Below are 5,113 nucleotides of genomic sequence, written 5' to 3'. Positions count from 1 at the left end.
CACTGCAAAAGTGCGATGGGAGAACTACTAGAATATACCGAATTTTTAGCTTGACATGATTTTTTCCAAGCAGACTTTTTTTTTTTTTTTTAAAGCAAACCAGCATCTTTGTTGGCAGGCAAGCATTCCTGAGCACTGGGATGACTGTCATCAGCATGGCTAGACTGATAAAGATGCATTAGTATTCATCTGTTGAAAAGCTTTTGTATGACTGGCCAGATGGATTGTTATTGCACTGATACTCGACATCTGATCAAAAGGATCTGGGATAGCAGAGATGCAGGTAAATTGACAATGTGTGTCTGTGGTGTGAAGGAGGATGGGTTAGAAGCTTTGAAGACTTTGTGGTTGTAGTGGTCTTAAAACCAGGTTGTAACCATGTGAAAGCAGAACTGAGTCTAAACTACAATGCTTTATTTTTATTTTTCCCCATGAAAAATGACAGTAGGAAAAGACATCAGGTGAATTTTCGAGCTGTGACAGCTGATGTAAGGCAACTTTTGTTGGAAAACTGTAATGCCTTTCTGCTACTGCCTTCTGCCAAACGCTCCCTAAGTCCTTTAAAACCCACAGGCAGCTATTCTGCCTCATCAGATGATTTTTTAAATTTGAGCTGTTCTATTAGACTAATGCATATGCCAGTACTGTTTTCTTTGGTGCAGTTTTCATTTCTTATTACATGTTGTCTCCTTTGATTCGTTTAAATGTGCAGGAAATGAAAAAGATGGTCAGCTTGATTAACAGTCAGTTGAGTGTTCTAGTCAGGTATCAACTGATTATATGCAGGCAATTAACAGTTCCATCTGAGAAATGTACTGCATAGCCTTCAAATGTGCAGAGCTAGCAAGGCTGAGGTTCCCCAGGAGAGGCAGAGGAGCCCTGCCTGGCAATGAGGACATTTCCTCACAAGGGAAGAAGTTCTCCTGAAAACCTCTCGGCCAGGCCAGGTTATTTTTTCTTGCAGTCATTTTATTATTGCCCATTATAGACCAAACCTTTCAGAAATGTTCCTCCTGTGGCCAGGTCACACATACTGGGCATGTCACTGCTACAAAAATGATGCAGCCTGTTGATAATTTTATTTGTAAGGACAGAAGATTGAAAATGCAATTCAATGAATAGAACAGAGAGTAAAAAGTAAATTTAATTGTCCAATAGCCTCTGATTAAAAATACTGATTCTGTCTTGTGAGAATGGCTGAGAAAAATGTCTTAGAGTCAAGCCCTGGGATCCTGCTGTGTCTCTCTTGTGAATGAGTAATGAAAAGTGGCCATTCATTGCTGAATGATTATTTTTCCCCTTCAATGGAGGGGGGAGAAACCTCCAAAATCCAAGACTTCTATGAGTCCAGCAGACTAAAAGCATCAGGAAACCTCTGGAGAGAAATAAAAAGTTATGAATGGAGAATAAAATATTGGTGTAGAGCAAAAGGGCTGTTGTGTATAAAGAGCAGATGGGAAAATGTTGGGTTTGAAGTTTAAAAGACAAGGATCTGAATCTCATTGAGTTGAGCAGGGGGGAAGTGGTTTGAGTTTCCTTTCCTTGGAGGTTGGCTCCATTTGATGAATTGTCGAGATGTGCTATAAATGTTTAAGATTTATAGGAAAGACTCCAAGTATTACTAATGAGAAGCTAAAAATAGGTATGATAGGAAAATCTAAACTGACAAACAGATCATCCAGCATAACAATAACTTCATAATCACGCAACTGTTGCCAACTGAAGATGGGAGACATGGCATGAAAATGAGCTTTTGTTTTTCACATCTGAAAGTTAAAGGAGTCAGAGTGGAAACAGATGTTCTCCAAAACAATGTGTCAGAATAACTCTAGTAACAGCCAGTTGTCACCAGAGCTGAAGAAATAATTCCTTGCTGGCTTTTTGCTGGCTGATAGTTTTCCAATGATGGGTGGGGTTTCTGTGAAGTTCTAATTTATTTATTTATTTATTTTTGTAAGCAACCTAAATGTTTTGGTGGAAAAATATCAATATTTCACTTCTTAAAGTTTTGTGCTTCTCAGGGCTTGGATTTCTCTTCTCAGCAAGTAATCTGAAGGGATTTGGTGAATCGTTTTGGTTGTAAATTTTTGTGAATAGCTCATTGTTGATATTTAACATTAAATGAACTGGTGAATTACAATATTGAGGAACTAAATGGCTTAGATGCTTTGTTTTCATAAAAAGGATCTTGCAGAACACTGCTGTTCTTCAGAAGACAGAGGACATAACCACAAGAGTAGATTTTGCCTACTACCAAGCAAGCAACAAAACCAGATTGATCTTTTGTTTGTAGAGTCTGTCTGCTGAATGTTTCTTTTCTGTATGTTTTCAAATTATTGGTGACATGTGGATGACCTGGACAATGATCCTTGATGACACAGTGAATCTCAGTCCATGCTTTCTGTCCACTGAATGCACTGGAAGATGTCTATGCTCGTGAGGATGGTTGGCAACCAATAGCACCAGATTGCAGCAGGTAGAAGAACCATCCCTTGACAAGTGGTATTTGTGTGAGGGGAGGCTTTGCCCACATCTTAGGAAGTGGAAAGATCAGCTGCTTAGAAATGTGGGTTAAATCTTTTGTATGTTACCTGAAGTTTAGTAACTGATTTTTTTTTTCAATAGTTTAGAGTTTTGCTATGCAGATTTTCTACATTCTGTTTTCTACTACTATGGAAATGTTTTTATTTGCAAGGGTATTTCCACTGGGAGACGCTTCGTCTCCAGGGTAAATTCTCTGAGAATGGTTTTAAAAGTTGGTTTATGGAGAGTACTGCATCATGTTTTGCAGTTTTTGCAGTTTTCAAATGCTGCTTTAGACAGTAATAAAAAGATGTTATTCTTCTGATGCTATTTTTGCCCTGACTTGGCAGCCTCTCATTGTCTGAAAATTGGGCAGTCATACAGGTGTATCCAAGAATTTGAGAATTTAATGTAGTGATCAAATGAGAAAACACAAGGTGGGACACCACATGGTCACAACAAGGTGCTCAGTGGCAGGATGCAGAATGGCTACTGGCGAAGAAACAAGGAAAAGGGTTGTTAAGAGGGTGACACAGGAATAAGGTAGCTTGAATAGGCAGGATTGTTGTGCATGAGAGTGACGGAGGGATGCTCTGGAGGCAGAAGCAGGAGGAGGAGAACCAGACCCATATCCTCTGCTAACATCTCTGGGTATTTTTAGGAGCGCTTCCTGAAAGTGCTCATGGTGTATAAACAGATGAGATTCCAGGAGGTAGCAGCGAGGGGGAGCGGTATAACTCAGTGATGCTTGTACCGCAAATAGTACATCGCAAAGAGCAAATTGTTTGACTTTATTAGAACTGCAGCCTCCTGCAACAGATCAAGAGTCTAGTTTCTAAGCAAAATAATTGTAGCCTCAAGAAAGCTTAACTGTTGAAAGCCTTGCAGGACATAGATTACTGTTTGATTTGGCTTCAGGAGTTACATATACTCCTTGAATGTCAGACAATGAAGTAAATTTGCTAAGCACGAGCTATTTTGAAGCCCCTCTCCACAGCAAGATGTAGCTCAATCTTGCCGATCAGGAAACATGAAATGGAAAATAGAAGGAAGATAGCATCTGGCAAGTGGGCTTGACGGTGCTTTGCAGTTCTGGAGGGGCAGGTAGGAGCCAGGCAGATCTCATCCCAGCAGCAGGGACAGGCAGCAGAAAGTCGCCTAGTCTAAGTGTGCAGTGCCAGAGTTAAAGCAGAAATGGTAGCCATTGATTCACACGGAACAAAGCGGTGTCGTTCAAAACACAAATTTCCTTGCACCTGCAAGGAAAAGGCTGACACTCTGAGCTGTCACCACTGACTGTACCTGGACAATATCCTAGCTGGCACTTCTTTCCATGAGAAACCTGTCCTTGGCAGCATCTCCTTCCCTACAACTTGTTGAAAATTTCTATCCTCTCTTCTTCTGGCTCTTTGCAGAGCAGATTTATGGTCCCACTTTCCTTTTACAAATAAAACCCTAAGTGCAAATCCGAAGGATAAATAATGCAGTGCAGACATGCCCGCAGCAATACTCTCTGTATTTATCATTGCTGAAAGTCTGGGAGGAAAAGCTGCAGAAGGCAAGATATCTTAACTGAGAAAACTGTTCTCATGCTTTCGTGCCAATTCTGGAGGCTGGAAAGCAATCCTGCTGTGCTTTTTCCCAAACAACCTGCTGGAGCTCAGGCAAACTCCAGGTACCTTATCTATGACAGGGGGCTAGGACCACCATTGTTCTTCATAGTCTGCCTGGTGGGCAGGCACCAGCCCCACTGCAGAGCTGGGGGTTGCTTATTGACACATGGAGTGGAAGGGTTTGTAAATAGCCCTCACCATTTGCTCTGCGCTGGCTCAGGAGTAGGCATGGAAGAAATGATAGCACAAATATCACTCTGCCCATTCATATGTCCAGTCTGCTGATCTGATCACTTCTTCCACCTGCAGTATCTATTGATACAGTTTGGGGCAGGGGATATTTAGGTAGTGCTCTCAACAGGTGTGGTTCTAGCTGGCATTGAGGAGGATGTACGCCTGCAGAGTGGAAGTGGGATTTCTCTCTGCTGGCTCATTGGCAGTAAACCTGGCAGTTGCCCTCCAGGCTCCTGGCTGCTAGCTAGGACTAGGTGCTTGCAATGAATCAGCAACTCTGGAACTGGAAGTTGCAGCACATGGTATATCTATAACCACACCCAATATTGTTTGTGTTTTCTTTGTCTTGGTTCCAGCTATAAATTTAAGAGACTTCTGCTTAACTAGAGCACAGGGGCGATAATGTACTTCAGTGTGCAGCTGATGATGGTTGTTGAGCTGACACTGGCTGCTGAGCCTGACACCTTGGTGCTGCTGCAGCCCTTGGTGCTGTTGCAGCCCTTGGTGGAGCTGTGTGTGTGAGGAGAGGTGATGGGGTGCTCATATGCTCTCATCTGCTTGGGAACAGAGAAACTCCTAGAAGATGGGGACATGCTTACCACCCTCTGGGCTTCAGAGCAGTGCTGTCAGTGGTCCAGGCTCTTGCAGAAAGGGAAAACTTTGCCCTGGGGCTGGAAGCCTGTTATTGTCTTTGGTTCAGTATTTTAACCTCTTGCCTCCTGTTCTTTTTTTTTTTTTTCCCT

The sequence above is a fragment of the Meleagris gallopavo genome, chromosome 8 (assembly GCF_000146605.3).
Source record: "Meleagris gallopavo isolate NT-WF06-2002-E0010 breed Aviagen turkey brand Nicholas breeding stock chromosome 8, Turkey_5.1, whole genome shotgun sequence".
Taxonomy (NCBI): domain Eukaryota; kingdom Metazoa; phylum Chordata; class Aves; order Galliformes; family Phasianidae; genus Meleagris; species Meleagris gallopavo.
The sequence above is the reverse complement of the archived record's forward strand: the minus strand, read 5'-3'. Positions refer to the sequence as shown.